Source organism: Jaculus jaculus, chromosome 1, assembly GCF_020740685.1.
Source record: "Jaculus jaculus isolate mJacJac1 chromosome 1, mJacJac1.mat.Y.cur, whole genome shotgun sequence".
Classification (NCBI taxonomy): Eukaryota; Metazoa; Chordata; class Mammalia; order Rodentia; family Dipodidae; genus Jaculus; species Jaculus jaculus.
Window position 1 is genome coordinate 272,788,767 of NC_059102.1, and position 17,175 is coordinate 272,805,941.

At 41.2% G+C, this 17,175-nt stretch overlaps 1 protein-coding gene and 1 non-coding gene across 2 annotated transcripts in view; both read left to right on the forward strand.

The window, feature by feature from the left end:
* The window catches only part of Glg1 (golgi glycoprotein 1), a 124,332-nt gene that overhangs the window by 19,485 nt on the left and 87,672 nt on the right, over nucleotides 1-17,175 (forward strand). The gene's annotated exons all lie outside the window — the stretch shown is intronic.
* Nucleotides 15,409-15,567, forward strand: LOC123457984. The gene has a single exon (XR_006635326.1). It is a non-coding gene; the product is annotated as a U1 spliceosomal RNA (small nuclear RNA).

Here is a 17,175-nt window from a genome sequence, read left to right on the forward strand (position 1 = left end):
CCAAGGTCCTTTGCCTTTCCAGGCAAGCACCTTACCCACCAAGCCATCTCTCCAGCCCTGATCCTCATACTTTAGCTTCCTGAGTGCTAGGATTAAAGGCATGAGCCACCATGCTCTGGCTGTTACCTAGGTCTAATGTTTTGGCTTATTTGTTTGACCAATTTCAGATAAATATCATATACTGCATGCCAAAAACTTAAGGGTAGATACTGGGAATGTGGTGATTTTTCATACCCCTCACCTTTTGTCCCCCAAAGACAAAGCACAATTCAGCAGGTGAAGAAAGAAGTCGAAGTTCAGCTGTTTGACTACTTCCAAAAGTATATAATTTTAGCTTCTTTGGGGTTTGAAATGACAGCCAGGCACTTCAAGCAATTTCCAGTAAAAGGATGTAAATTTGGAACCAGATCTTGAACTGACTCTAAATTTTACAGTCATTTAGTGTAAAAGGCTATAGTTGGAGCCATGAAAATGGTGGAGCCCTCCTAAAGAATGTATAAATACAGAGTATGGTTCTGAGGACTAAACCCTAGGGAATTCTCACAATTAAGGCTTGAAAAGAGGCTTGCTGAAAGAATTGTAAGGAACAAGAGTGGAAGGTTGAGAGCTAAAAGTAGATTTACAAGGCTGGGTGTGGTCGCACCTTTAATCCCAGCGCTGGGAGGCAGGGCTAGGAAGATCAGTATGAGTTCCAGGCTACCCTGAGACTACATAGTGAATTCTACCCTGGGCCAGAGCAAGACTCTACCTTGAAAAACAAAACAAAACAAAACAAAACAAAAATACTTAACAAAAAGGAGGTGGTAGTAATCACTAGGGCAATGACACAATTAAGGTTAATGACTAAGAATCACTTAGTCATCTGGCTAAGATCAAGTGACATAGAAAAGAGCATGTTTTGTAGAAAAATAGGACAGGGTCTGGAGAGATTGCTCAGCTGTTAAAGGCACTTGCTTGCAAAGTCCGCCATCCTCGATTCAATTCCCCAGTAACCACATAAAGCCAGATGGACGAAATTACACATATGTCTGAAGTTCCTTTGCAGCAGCAAGAGACCTTGACATGGCCATATTATTTCTTTCTCTCAATCAAATACATAAAAATACTTAAAAAAAAATGAAACAGTTCCTGTGGAACCTAGATTTTGACTAATTGAGACCATATTAGTGTATTTGAGGAATTAGCGTACTGATAATTACATCCCAGTTAACTACCTTTGCCTCCCAAGTACTGGGATTAAAATTAAAGGCATGTGCGACTGTGCCCTTCCAGGTTGCTTTTTTCATTGTTGAGTTGTTGTATATTATGAATATTAACTGATTAAGTAGATGGCTTACAGATTATTTTCTTCTATGCATTGAGTTGCCTTTTTCATGCTTTTTTTTTTTTTTTTTTTTTTGAAGTAGGGTCTTGCTCTAGCCCAGGCTGATTTAGAATTCACTATGTAGTCTCAGGGTATCCTTGATCATGGTAATGCTCCTACCTCTGCCTCCCAAGTACTGGGATTAAAGGCACGTGCCACCACTCCTGGCTGTCTTTTTCATGTTTTTAATGATTTTCATCCATTTGTTTTAAATTTTGATCAATGTACATTATGTGTATGTATATAAGCATGCAGTGTATGTGTGGGTACACATGTGTGCACTTACATTGAGGATGCGTCTGTAACTTAATGTGGGTGCTGGGAGTCTACTCAGGTTCTAATACTTGTATAGCAAGTGCTTTATCAGTAATCTCCCTAGCCCCCCATATTCTTTTCATTTATTGTCATCAAATCCATTCTGACTTTTAATATCATGGAGTTGTTAATTTTTTTAATTTTTTGGTTCATTTATTTATTTATTTATTTGAGAGCAACAGACACAGAGAGAAAGGCAGAGAGAGAGAGAGAGAGAGAGAGAGAGAGAGAGAGAGAGAGAGAGAGAGAGAGAGAGGGGGAGAGAATGGGCGTGCCGGGGCCTCCAGCTACTGCAAATGAACTCCAGATGTGTGAGCCCCCTTGTGCATCTGGCTAACTTGGCCCTGGGGAATCGAGCCTCAAACCGGGTCCTTAGGCTTGACAGGCAAGCGCTTAACCACTAAGCCATCTCTCCAGCCCCATATTTTTATTTTATTTTTATTTTTATTTTTTTATTTTTTAAAATGGATTTTTTTAAAATTATTTTTTGTTCATTTTTTATTTATTTATTTGAGAGCGACAGACACAGAGAGAAAGACAGATAGAGGGAGAGAGAGAGAATGGGTGTGCCAGGGCTTCCAGCCTCTGCAAACGAACTCCAGATGCATGCGCCTCCTTGTGCATCTGGCTAACGTGGGACCTGGGGAACCGAGCCTCGAACCGGGGTCCTTAGGCTTCACAGGCAAGCGCTTAACCGCTAAGCCATCTCTCCAGCCCCATATTTTTATTTTTAACTTGTGTGTGCATGCATGTGTAGGAGCTCATGTGCCATAGTAGGATGTGTGGAGGCCAGAGGAAAATCTTGGGTGCTGGTCGTTGCTTTCCATTTTGTTTCAGGCAGTTGGTCATTGCTGTGTATATCGGGCTAGGTAAGGTCTTTAAATAGAGATCTCTTGAGTGTTAGAAACATGCCCTTTTCAAGTCCTCAATTGTTGCGTGGTGGGGTTGCATGCATCTGTCATCCTAATACTTGAGGCAGGAGGAACATGAGTTTTATGTCCATCTGGGCCTAGAGCAAGACTGTCTCAAAACAAAAATTCTCATTTGCTATTGCTCCTAAACATTTATTTATTTTTGTTTTTTCGAGGTAGGGTCTTGCTGTAGCCCAGGCTCACCAGGAATTTACGAGTCTCAGACTGGCCTCAAACTAAAGGCAATCCTCCTACCTCTGCCTCCCCAGTCCTTGGATTAAAGTTGTGTGCCACCACACCCTACTACTAAACATTCTTAGAGTAACCATGAACTCTGGTTCAGAATCCTAGCCCATCTGTATAAATTTCTAACAGCTGACATTTCTTTTTCTTTCTTTCTGACCTGTAGCTCACTCTTTTTAAAAAAATTTTTTTTTGGTTTGTTTTTATTTATTTATTTGAGAGGGACAGACACAGAGAGAAAGAGGCAGATTGGGAAAGAGAGTGAGGGAGAGAGAGAGAGAGAGAACGGGGGCACTAGGGCTTCCAGCCACTGCAAACGAACTTAGACGCGTGTGCCCCCTTGTGCATCTGGCTAACGTGGGTCCTGGGGAATTGAGCCACAAACCAGGGTCCTTAGGTTTCATGAACAAGCGCTTAACTGCTAAGCCACCTCTCCAGGCCAGAACTCACTCTGGTAGTCCCTGGCTGACCTCAAACTCACAAAGATTCTCCTATCTTTACCTCCAACCGTGCCCTGCTATTCTTTTTTTGTTTTGTTTTGGTTTTTTGAGGTAGGGTCTCACTCTAGCCCAGGCTGACCTGGAATTCACTATGGAGTCTCAGGGTGGCCTCGAGCTCATGGCAATCCTCCTACCTCTGCCTCCCGAGTGCTGGGATTAAAGGCATGCACCACCACGCCCGCCGGCTCCTGCTATTCTTTATTCTTGTATTTACCTAATGTTTTAGTTATATACTAACAGTAGCTTTTGGATATTCCCTCTCCCCCTTTTTCTTTCTCTTTCTTTTTTTTTCCTCTCTGTCTCTCCCCTCCCTTCCTCCTTTCCCACTGTACATCCAGTCTACCTCTTGATTTCTTAGAATCCACATTTAGTTTTCATAAGACACATTCCATGATGTGTACTATGAAACTGAACTTTAAAAAACAAGAAATCTTATGAAACTGAAGAATAAAGTAGACTATGTTGCACTACAGATAGTATACAGACAAGTCAGTAGCTGTAGAATAAGATCAGTTGGCTGAGTCTGTGGAAATCTTTTTACCTATTCTAACAGATCAATTATAGTCTATTTCCTTGTCTCAGTCTCATTCATCAGTCATGAATCATCAACATCCGCAGTAGTAAACAATTTTTTTAAAATTAAGCCCTTCCTTTTAAAATTTTAATTTAATTTTATTTGAGAGAGGGAGAATGGGAGGCATCAAGGTCTTCAGCCACTGTAAAGGAGCTCCAAACACATGCACCACCTTGTGCATCTGGTTTAAGAGGGTCCTGGGGAATTGAATCTGGGTCCTTTGGCTTTGCCTTAACTGCTAAGCCATCTTTCCAGCCTGTAAACAGTTTTTTTTAAAAAAATATATTTTATTTATTTATTTATTTATTTATTTATTTGAGAGCGAGAAAGAGGCAGAGAGAATGGGCATGCCAGAGCCTCCAACCACTGCAAATGAACTCCAGATGCATTCACCCCCTTGTGCATCTTGCTTACTTGGGTCCTGGAGAATTGAACCTGGATCCTTTGGCTTTGCCATCTTTCCAGCCCCCATAAACAGTATTTTAAGAGATCAAATTTGCTGTTACATAGATTCTATTCTTTAGAAATAAAGCCAGGCATGGTGGTGTGATTAACCCAGCACTTGGGAGGCAGATGTAATAGGATCACTGTGAGTTTGAGGCCACCTTGAGACTACATAGTTAATGTCAGGTCAGCCTGGGCCACAGTGAGACCCTACCTTGAAAAACCAAAATAAATAAATAAATAAATAAGTAAATTAATTAATTAATTAAAATATACCTCTAAAAACTGACAAGTATGTAATATGTTCAAATAGAGAACAAAGTGGATATGTAAGTCACTTAATTGTGAATGTTTTGGTATGAAGTCAGAGTGTATATAGTAAAACACAGGACTCTCTCTTCAGGTTTTATACTACTTATATTTAAGATTCATATTATAGATTATAGTCCTTTAACCTTTTTTCATTTGTATTTGTGGGTTCCTAGTCATCCTTTGTTTTAACTTTGCAGAGTTCTTTTTTTTTTTTTTATTTTGTTTCGTTTTTGTTCATTTTTATTTATTTATTTGAGAGTGACAGAGAGAGAAAGAGAATAGGTGCGCCAGTGCCTCCAGCCACTGCAAACGAATTCCAGACACGTGCGCTCCCTTGTGCATTTGGCTAACGTGGGTCCTGGGGAATCGAGCCTTGAACCGGGGTCCTTAGGCTTCACAGGCAAGCGCTTAACCGCTAAGCCATCTCTCCAGCCCCATAGTTCTTTGTTATTTCCTAGAATCTACCTTCTTTTTTTTTTTTAAATTTTTTGTTGTTGTTCATTTTTTATTTACTTATTTGAGAGCGACAGACATAGGGAGAAAGACAGATAGAGGGAGAGAGAGAGAATGGGCGCGCCAGGGCTTCCAGCCTCTGCAAACGAACTCCAGATGCGTGTGCCCCCTTGTGCACCTGGCTAACGAGGGACCTGGGGAACCGAGCCTCGAACCGGGGTCCTTAGGCTTCACAGGCAAGTGCTTAACCGCTAAGCCATCTCTCCAGCCCCATAGTTCTTTGTTATTTCCTAGAATCTACCTTCTGATGATTTCTTCTTCAATTGAAACACTTTATCCAAATAGATTTACTTAAATGTGTGAGAATATGAAACTTGTATTATATTATAGATAATCTTGTTTTTGTTTTTCTGGGGTAGGGTCTCCCTCTTCCCCAGGCTGACCTGGAATTCACTGTAGTCTCAGGGTGGCTTCAAAGTCATGGCGATCCTCCTACCTCTGCCTCCCAAGTGCTGGGATTAAAAGCGTGCGCCACCATGCCCGGTTACAATAACTTTTGATAAGCCTTTAAAATTTGTGCAAACTTCAGCATCAGCCTTATTTTCACTTTTATAAACATGTTCACTGTAGGACAGCATTAGCTTGAAGCCTTGGCTTTTCACAAATAGAGACAGACAGTCCTTCCCCTTCCTTCCTTTCTTTCTCTCCTCTTTTTCTTCTCCACCCCCATCCTTTTTGAGGTAATGGAGAGTAAACCCAAGGTCCTGTGCATGTTGAGCAAGTAGTTTACAGTCTTGTTATGTAGCCTGAGCATGGGCTGGTCTTGGATTTATGGTCTTCCTGCCTCAACCTCAGGAGTGGCAGGGATTATAAGCATGCATTGCCATGCCTGGATTGTTTCTCTAGTTTTTTGTTTTTTTTTTAAACTTTATTTTTATTTAGTTACTTGAGAGAGAGAAAGAGAAAATGAGCACACCAGGGCCTCCAGCCACTGTAATTGAACTTGAGATGCATGTACCACTTTGTGCATCTGACTTTATGTAGGTACTGGGGAATTGAACCCACACTGGCAGTCTTTGGAAGCAACCACCTTTAACTGCTGAACCATATCCCAGGCCCCAAAAGCATTTTTTTGTTTGTACCCCCGCCTCCGAATGCTGGGATTAAAGGCATGCGCCACCACACCTGGCTTTTATTTATTACACATACATACATACATATACATACATTGGTTTTTTGAGATGAGGTCTTGCTCTAGCTCAGACTGACCTGGAATTCACTATGTAGTCTCAGGGTGGCGTCAAACTGATTGCAATCCTTTTATCTCTGCCACCTGCCACCCCAGTGCTGGGATTTATTTATTTGCAGAGAGAGAGAGAATGAGCACACCAGGGCATCTAGCCACTGCAAATGAACTCCAGACTCATGTGCCACTTTGTGCATCTGGCATTATTTGGGTACTGAGGAATCAAACCTGGGTCATTGTGTTTGCATACAAGCTTACCTTAACTGCCCAACCATCTCTCCATCCCTGATGGAAGTTTGTTTTGTTTTGTTTTGTTTTTGGTGTGTTGAGGTAGGGTCTCCCTGTAGCTCAGGCTGACCTGGAATTCACTATGTAGTCTCAGGCTGGCCTTGAACTCACTGCAATCCTCCTACCTCTGTCTCCTGAGTGCTGGAATCAATAGTGTGTACCGCCATGCCCAGCTCCAATATAAGATTTTTAGCCATAAATTTCCATCAGACGTGTCACCTACTCATTAATATGGCATAGGTGATAGGACATACCAGGCACTATAGCAACTATCAATACTATTTTTTTGTTTGTTTTTGAGGTAGAGTCTCGCTCTAGCCCAGGCTGACCTAGAACTTACTCTGTAGCTCCAGACTAGCCGTGATTCTTCTATATCTGCCTCCCAAGTTGAGATTAATGATGTGAGCCACCACCTGGCTACGTGTATTTTTAGTCAGATTTTTTTTTCTAAATCACTTTATATCTTTGTGACAAAATCCTTTATTCACTGAGATACTCCCAAGACCCCCCCCCCGAAATCTTTTATACCCAATTATTTTGTCTTTCATTTACTTACTGTTGTGGCTGAGGAAATGACAGCTTTTTCTTTTCTTTTTTCAATTTTTACTTTTTTAAACTCTTGTGCCTGGTAGATTGGTGCATGCTTTATTTATCTGAGAGAGAACGAAAGAGGCAAATAGAGAGAATGAGCATGCTAGGGCCTCCAGCCACTACAAACGAACCCTAGGCACAGCATGCGCCCCCTTGTGCATTTGACATACATAGGTCCTGAGTAATCTAACTTTGGTCCTTAGACTTCACAGGCAAACATGCCTTAATTGCTAAGCCGTTTCCCCAGCCTGACAGCCTTTTCTTTTTCTTTTTCTTTTTTTTTTAAATATCTTTCTAAATTGATTTGAGAGAAAGAGACAGAGGGAGAGAGAAAGAATGGACATATCAGGGCCTCCAGCCACTACAAATGAACTCTAGATGCATACGTCCCCTTGTGCACCTGGCCTTATGTGGGTCCTAGAGAATTGAACTGGGATCCTTTGGCTTTGCAGGCAAACACCTTAACTACTAAGCCATCTCTCCAGTCCTTTTTCTTTTCTTTTCTTTTTTTATTAGAAACAGAGGGAGAGAGAGAGGGAGACTGAGCAAGCAAATGAGAGAGAGAGAGAGAAAGAAAATGGGCTCTAGCCAATGCAAACGAACTCCAGACATATGTGCTACTTTGTGCTTCTGGCTTATGTGGGACCTGGAGAATGGAATCTGGGTCCTTAGGCTTCACAGGCAAATGCCTTAACTGGTAAGCCATCTCTTTACTCCCCCCCCCCCCACAGCTTTTTCTTAATACCTAGGAAATCACTTTGATCACCATTCCACTTTAACTGTGTGGTTAATTACTGTGGACTAGCTAAAGTAGCAATTAGCAGAGTATTTTAGGAAGATCAGATGTTTCATTAACTTGGACTAAGTTGCTGCTGTGATTTTTCAGTTCTTTTTTTTTTTTAAAGGTATTTTTTTTTTAAATTTTATTTATTTATTTGAGAGCGGCAGACACAGAGAGAAAGACAGATAGAGGGAGAGAGAGAGAATGGGCACGCCAGGGCTTCCAGCCTCTGCAAACGAACTCCAGACACGTGCGCCCCCTTGTGCATCTGGCTAACGTGGGACCTGGGGAACCGAGCCTCGAACCGGGGTCCTTAGGCTTCACAGGCAAGCGCTTAACTGCTAAGCCATCTCTCTAGCCCGTTTTTTCAGTTCTTAAGGTTAGCTGTGTCATGTGTCTTTTCTTGAACATCCAAACATTTTGTTAAAAAAAAATTTGGGCTAGAGGGATGGCTTAGTGATTAAGGCATTTGCCTGCAAAGCCAAAGGACCTAGGTTCAATTCCTCAGGACCCAAGTTGGCCAGATGTACAAGGTGGCAAACATGTCTGGAGTTTTGCAATGGCTGGAGGCCCTAGTATGCCCATTCTTTCTCTCTCTGCCTCCCTCTTTCTCTGTCAGATAAATAAAAATATTAAATTTTTTTTTAAGTTAGGATATCGCTCTAGCTCAGGCTGATCTGGAATTCACTATATTGTCAGTTTCAGGGTGGCCTTAAATTCAGAGCGATCCCCCTACTTCTGCATCCTAAGTGCTGTGATTAAAGGTGTGTGCAACCACACACTACACAGGGACAAACAAAAGTGACTGAACAGAAGATCGCAGAATATGACAGACGATGAGCCAAGTTGGCATGATGGTAAATAGATTTTGACAGCTGGTGTGTGGGGCTTTTTTCCTACTCTCATTGAAGTTATAATTTGCAAAGTCAAAAGTAGTAGTCAATGTAATTGTACATTAAGAAATGAGATTTTTGTCTTTTATGTGACTTCCCCACCCTCTTCTGAGCAAGGGTTTTACTTTTAACTGAAGTTTGACCTGCAATTTACTGCGTAGTCCACAGTGACCTAAGACACAAGGCAATCCTTCCTCAGCCTCCCAAGTGCTAGGATTATAGCACTTATCATGCCTTATAGCATGTCTTTTATGTAGTTTGAAAACTCCTCATATGCTTTGTAGCATGCTCACATGTAGTACATTGGTTTATGTTGCATCATAATAAAACTTAGCTTACATTGTGCACAATGAATTATGTCTAGGATCATTGTTAGCTGACTTATTATTATAAAGTCAAACTGGAGTGATTCTAATCACTGAATAATTAGCAGATTTATAACAAAAAATTATCTCTCCAGCCTTTTTTTTTTGTTTGTTTGTTTTGAGGTAGGGTCTCATTCTAGCCGAGGCTGTCCTGGAATTCAGGATGTAGTCTCAAGGTGTCTGGAATTCATGATGATCCACCTACCTCTTCCTCCAAAGTGCTGGGATTAAAGGTGTGTGCCATCATTTCCCATTTTCTTTTTTGTTTGTTTGTTTGTTTTTTGGTTTTTCGAGGTAGGGTCTCACACTAGCCCAGGCTGACCTGGAATTCACACTTTAGTCTCAGGGTGGCCTCGAACTAACTCGGTGATCCTCCTACCTCTGCCTCCCGAGTACCGGGATTAAAGTTGTGCACCACCTCTCCTGGCTTCTTCTTTCTTTTTTCAATTTTTCTTTTTTTCTTTTTTCAAGGTAGGGTCTTACTCTAGCCCAGGCTGACCTGGAATTCACTATGGAGTCTCAGGCTGGCCTCAAATTCACGGCGATCCTCCTACCTCTGCCTCTCGAGTGCTGGGATTAAAGGCATGTGCCACCACGCCCGGCTCTATTTTATTTATTTTTACTTATTTGAGAAAGAGAGAGAATGGGCACACCAGGACCTCCAGCTAATACAAACGAACTCCAGACTCATGCGGCCCCTTGTGCATCTGGTTTATATGGGTACTGGGACATAGAACCTGGTTCCTTAGGCTTCCCAAGCAAACATGTTAATCTCCAAGCCATCTCTCCACCCCCATGTTGTATTTTCTTTAAGCCTCTGAGCCATTGCTGTTACCCAAGGAATTTTATTTTCAAGAATATCACAAAATTTAAGTTGATTTGTTTTGCATTTTCAAAATTACTTAAAGCCAGTGGCATATGCATGTAATCCCAGTGCTCGGGAGGCAGAGGTGGTAGGATTGCCCTGAGACTACATAGTGAATTCTAGGTCAGCCTGAGCTAGACTGAGATGCTACCTCAAAAAAACCAAAGACGAAAAATAAAAGAAAAAGAAAAAAAACTTACTTGCACAATGCATGCACATATATATGTGCTAGATTCTCTTGCAGCTATAAATGAGGGCCTGTCTGGCTGTATGTCAGTGGCTGAGGAATTGACCCCAGGAACCAGGCTTTGCAAGCAAGTGCCTTTAACCACTAAACCATCTCCTCAGCCCCTGTTGTAAGTCCTTGAGACTTCAAATAAACAAGTGAAAAATTCAGTGATTTTTTTTTTCTAGGCCTGATTTAAAATGTAATTTATGAGACTAATATGTATCCTATAGCGATTTTATAAATATAAGCTATTAAAGTATAACATACATCTTTAAAGACACTGGACAGAATTCACTATTAAATGTAAATTAATTTAGTTGGCTAAGATCTCTTGTAGTCTAGGATGGCCTTGGGTATGTAGCTGAGGATGACCTTTAACTTCTGATTCTCTTCCTAAGTACTGGGATTCTAGGCATGCACCATCATACTCTGTTTGAGCATATGCAATGTTAGGGATCAAACTTAGGTCTTCCTCTGTTGTAAGCAAATACTCAGCCATCTAGTTATATTCCAAGCCCCTTAAATGTAGTTTAAATTTTCATTTTATTTAATTTATTTGACAGATACAAAGAGGCAGAGAGAGAGAGACAGAGAGAGGGGGGAGTGAATGGGTGCACCAGGGCCTCCAGCCACTGCAAACGAACTCCAGGTGTGTGTGCTACCCTGTACATCTGGCTTACATGGGTCCTAGGGAATTGAATTTGAGTCCTAAGGCAAGCACCTTAACCGCTAAGCCATCTCTCCAGCCCTTAAATGTAGTTTAAAGTCTTAAACAGATCCATTTGAAAATGTAGAATAATTAGCACTAATATCTTAAAATAGTATATGCTGCTTTTTTTCATGTTTTCTTGAATTTGGTTATATAATGCGCTGCATGTAGTATTTAGTATACATAATGCCTGAGGATTTCTTTGAAAGAATAATACTGTTATTATAGTTGTAAATAAACATGGACTAGATTAAAAAGTAACTTTCTGCCAGGCATGGTGGCATATGCCTTAAATTCCAGTACTCTGGAGGCAGAGGTAGGAGGACCACTGTGACTTCAAGGCTACCCTGAAACTACATAGTGAATTCCAGGTCAGCCTGGGCTAGAGCAAGAATCTACTTTGAAAAACCAAACAAACAAAACCAAACAAACAAAAACTTTCCTTTATTTGTTTAGGTCTTTAAAAATTTTATTGACGCCGGGCGTGGTGGCGCACGCCTTTAATCCCAGCACTCAGGGAGGCAGAGGTAGGAGGATTGCCTTGAGTTCAAGGCCACCCTGAGATGACAGAGTTAATTCCAGGTCAGCCTGGACCAGAGTGAGACCCTACCTCGAAAAACCAAAAAAACCAAAAAAAAAAAAAAATTTTATTGACAACTTCCATAAATAAAAACAATATACCATGATCATAATCCCATCCAAATACTCTCCTTTCCTTCTTCCCAAATCCCCCCTACATTGAGTCCCTTCTTCATTTAAGCTAGACTTCCATTTTGGTGCCATACTTTTCTTCCCTTCTGTGATGCAGGTCTTGTGTAGGTAATGTTAACCACTGTGAGGTCACTTTGGGTCTGGATTGCTGCATTGTAAGCAGTCCTCCCCTTTGGCTCTTATAGTCTTTCTTTCTTTCAGAGAGAGGCAGCTAGAGAGAGAGAATGGGTGTGGTATCCAGCCATTGCAAATGGACTCAGATGCGTGCACCACCTTGTGCATCTGGCTTATATGGGTCCTGGGGAATTGAGCCTGGGTCCTTTGGCTTTACAGGCAAGTGCCTTAACTGCTAATCCATCTCTCTAGCCCTATTCTTTCATTTTATTTATTTATTTTGGTTTTGGCTCATATTCTTTCTTCTACCTCTTCCACAGTGGATGCTGATCCTTTGAGGGTGCAGAATACTCCACTGTCACTTATCAGTGCTTTAGACATTTTTCAGTCACCCCAGTGGTCACCACCATCTGAAATGAAAAGTTTCTCTAACCAAAAATGGGAGTAACATTTTCCATGATTATAAAATATATCCCATGGTAATTCCCTCCCTCCCCACCCCCACATTACTTTTTTAAAATACTTCTAGGATCAGATGTGGTATATGCCTTTAATCTCAGCACTCGGGAGGCAGAGTTCAGGAGGATCGTTGTGCAATTTGAGGCCAGTCTAGACTGCAGAATAAATTTCAAGAGTCTACGTCCAAAAAAACAAACAAACAAAAAAATGCTTTTGGGGCTTGGGATGTGGTTCAGCAGTTAAAGGTGCTTGCTTCCAAAGACTGCCAGTGAGGGTTCAGTTCCCCAGTACCTACATAAAGTCAGATGCACAAAGTGGCTCATGCATCTGGAGTTTGTTCACAGTGGCAAGTGGCCCTGGTACACATATTCTCTTTCTCTGTCTCTGTTTACAAGTAAATAAAATAAAAATATTGAATACTTTTGGCGTTTTTCTTTGTTTCTAAATGTGTGTATGCATGTGTAGGTGTATGCACCTAGAGGTCAGAAAAACCTTGTTGTCATTCCTTGGGTGCTATCTACCTTTTTGAAGACAAGATCTCTCATTGGCCTGGAGTGCTTTTTAACAAAACATATTTAGTTATTTGTGAAGAAAATATGCTGAACAAAAGAAAGCTTGAGGACTGAGGGTACTATTCATTGGCAGAATGCAAACCTAGCATATAGGAGGTTTTGGGTTTGATCTCCAGTATCTCAAAGAAAAAGGGGTGTGTGTGTGAACATTGTTAAAATTATAAGAGCTGAGGAGATGGCTCAGTAGGTAAAGGTACTTGCTTATAAAGTCTGACAGCCCGGGTTCAATTCTCCAGTGAACATGTAAAGCCAGATGCCCAAAATGGTGTATGCATTTGGAGTTCATTAGCAGTGGCAAGAGACCCTTGTATACCCATTCATTTTTTTTCTCTCTTCCCCCCTTTCTCCTTGCAAATAAAAATAAAGAAAAAATTAGGAAAAACGAGGAAAGAGCAGGGCATAATCCCAGCATTGGAGGCTGAGGTAGGAGGATTGCTGTGAATTCTGGGCCTGCCTGGAGCTGCAGAGTGAGTTCCAGATCAGCCTGGGCTAGACAAACAAACAAAAAATATATACACAAATTACTTATTTTTTGTTGTTGTTGTTTGGTTGGTTTTCAAGATAGGGTCTCGCTCTAGCCCAGGCTGACCTGTACTGTAATTCACTCGGTAATGTCAGGGTGGCCTCCTACCTCTGCCTCCCAAGTGCTAGGATTAAAGGTATGTGCTAATACCCCCAGCTAAATTACTTAATTTTTAAAAAGAGGGAGGTGGGGCTGGAGGGATAGCATTTGCCTGCAAAGCCAAAGGGACCCAGGTTCGATTCCCCAGGACATACGTTAGCCAGATGCACAAGGGGGCTCATGCGACTGTAGTTTGCTTGCAGTAGCTGGAGGTCCTGGTGCCACCATTCTTTCTCTCTCCCTCTTTCTCTGTCAAATAAATAAACATAAATATGTATATCCATATATATATGTATGTATGTATGTGTGTGTATATATATGTGTGTATGTATATATATGTGTGTATATATACACACACACACACACACACACACACACACACACACACATATATATATATAAATAAAAGAGGGAGGGGTAAAGTAATCCAGAAGTTCCTGGTCTTGCTCGCTACCAACATCTTGCTGTGGGCCTATTTATGTACTAATGGATATCTCCTAGATGATTGTATTAAGAGCAAAAAAGAATCACTTATGATTTAGGAATTTGTAATTAAATCTTACAGTTCATCAAGTAGATGAATTATCACCAGTAACAACTTTCTGTGTATGAAACAGTGATTCTGAGCTTACCACCGAAAAAGATCTTAGGCTAATTGTTCCTGAAACAACATATTTCTAAGGCATGAAAATATAAGCATATTTTAGTGATAATTAGCACAGATTAATATTTTGTTAAGTAAAACACCATGCCTTATATAAACAATTCATGAAACCCATTTTACCAGCTCAAAGTAAATGAAATGCCAATTTCAAAGACAAATTTGGAAAAGTTGAGCTTGGTGGTACATCCTCTAATCCCAGCACTCAGGAAGCAGAGATAGGAGGATCATCATGAGTTCAAGGCTACCCTGAGACTTCACAGTGAATTCCAGGTTAGCTTGGGTCAGAGTGAGACCCTACCTTGAAAAACAAAAGAACAACAAAAAAACTGGCTGGAGCAATCACTCAGCAGTTGAGGTGCTTGCCTGCAAAGCCTAACAACCTGAGTTAATTCCCTAGTACCTACATAAAGCTAGATGCACAAGGTGGCACATAAGTCTTGAGCTCGTTTGCAACAGCTAAGGTCCTAGTATGCCCATTCTCCCCTGCCCCACCTCTGAGCTAGGCAAGTGTAGTGGCATACACTTTTTAATCCCAGCACTCGGGCCAGAGATATGAAGGATTGCTGTGAATTCAAGGCTAACCTGGGAGTACATAGATGAACCTGGGCTAGGGCGAGACCCTGACTCAAAATGAATGAAAAATAAAGAATGAATGAATGAATAAATAAATAAATAAAATTTTCTGTCTAGCTGAGATAGACAGTAGGGGCATGCCAGACTGTCAGGCTTTGGAGCAAATGCCATTGAGCCAACTCCCTAGCCTGAAATGCTATTTTTTTTTTAATACTGTTTTATAGGAGATTTATTTGAAGAGCTATTACAACATTTTACTCTAGAGAGAGCAAGAGTGAGAATCGGTATACCATGGCCTGAGCCACTGCAGTGGAACTCCAGATGCTTGTACCACCTAGTGGACATGTGCAAACTTGCATTTGGCTCACCTTTGTGCATCTGGCTAAGGTGGGATCTGGAGAGTAGAACATGGGTCTTAGGCTTTGCAGACAAGTGCCTTGACTGCTAAGCCATCTCTCCAGCCCTGAAATGCTATTTTTATTACCTATAGTTAACCTATTTAAGAAAAAGATTAGAAAAGTTTAACATCAAAAAATGAGGAAGTACAAAAATCCTGGAATTTGTATTGCCAGCCCTAATTTGAAGCTATTGCTTTTAGAATTATGAACTTTATTCTTACCTGGGGGGAAGATGCCATGATCACAAAGGTGGTCTTCCCAGGGCAAGGCTTATCCATTGCACTCCAGATGTGCTGACCCCTGAGGTTTCCCCAAATGTGGGAAACTTGGCTGCATAATTTGTGGTACTGGGGGACTATGTTTGTGCTCAAGGAACAAAGAAAGAATTATGAACTTTGTTAGCCAGATGTAGGGCCGAGTTTATAGTATATAAATAACTGGGGTTTTTTGTTTGTTTTTGAAGGTAGGGTCTCACTCTAGCCCTGGCTGACCTAGAATTCAATATGTAGTCTTTAGGTGGCCATGAACTCACAGTGATCCTCCTATTTCTGCCTCAAGAGTGCTGGGATTAAACATGTGTGCCATCACATCTGGCTGAGGTTATATTTAATAGGACTTTTTCCCCTCACCCACTGCTGGAAATTAAACTTTGTGTTTAATGAGTGATAGGCAAATATTCTACCACACTGTTATTTTTCTAGTTCACCATGAATCTTAATAAGAATTCACTAACTTCAAATATCAGATCAGCTTGTTTGAGTGGCTGGTGCTGTGTTGTGCGAAAAGTGGAGAGATGGAGTGTGGCTGGAGAACAGTACAGACAGATTCATTCCATTGATCTGATGTCATCTCATACCTGCTATAAAATTGTAAAACCCCAAATGCTGTTTTTCTGTGCATTGCAGCTTTATATTTGTGGTGTAGCTAGAGTGATTTTATTTATGTCTCTGCATCAGTTTTTTCAGACTTTTTTGCCAAAGGTGTTTTCAATGTCTTCTTTGCATTTTTGTCATATTTTAAAGTATTTTATTCTTGTTTATTTGACAAAGAATGGGCATGCCAGGACCTCCAGTCACTGCAGACAAACTCCAGCCACCTGCACCCTCTTGTGCATCTGGCTAATGTGGGTCCTGGGGAATTGAACCAGGGTCCTTTGATTTTGCAAACAAATGCCTTAACCACTAAGCCAGCCATCCAGCCCAGAATTTTTGTCATATTTTAAAGAGTGAGAACTATTACCTAAGGGAAACTTAAATTTTTTAAATCTTTTCTAAAATACTATTTATTTATTTATTTGAGAGAGAGAAAGAAGCAGAGAGAGAGAATGGGTGGGCCAGGGCCTCCAGCCACTGCAAATGAACTCCAAATACATGCCCCCTTGTGCATCTGGCTTACGTGGGTCCTGAAGAATCGAACCAGGATCCTTTGGCTTCGGCAGGCAGATGCCTTAACTGCTAAGCCATCCCTCCAGCCCAATACAGGTATAGGCAGAGAGGAGGGAGGGAGGGAGGGAGAATAGGTGCACCAGGGCCTCCAGCCACTGTAAACGAACTCCAGATGCATGTGCCACCTTGCGTATCTGGCTTCCGTGGGTCCTGGGGAATCAAACTTAGGTCCTTTGGCTTTGCAGGCAAATGCTACAACAGCTGATCCATCTCTCCAGCACCCCATTTTTTTTTTTAAATCTTAAAGTTAACAAAGAGTGTTTGAGGTAGGGTCTCACTCTAGCTCAGGGTGAACTTGAACTCACAGTGACCCTTCTACCTGTGCTTCCCAAGTGTTGGGATTAAAGGTGTGTGCCACCACACCTGCCACAAAAATCTTTTTTAATAAAAAAAAAAAAAGCAAAACCTATGTTTTAAATTTGGTATCTATCATGTGGTATCTATCATGTTTAATGTCCCAGAATAGCACATTGAGTTTTTGGCATCTTCCATCCTGCCATTGCCAACAAAAGCTGCACCATATGGTAGAAATGCT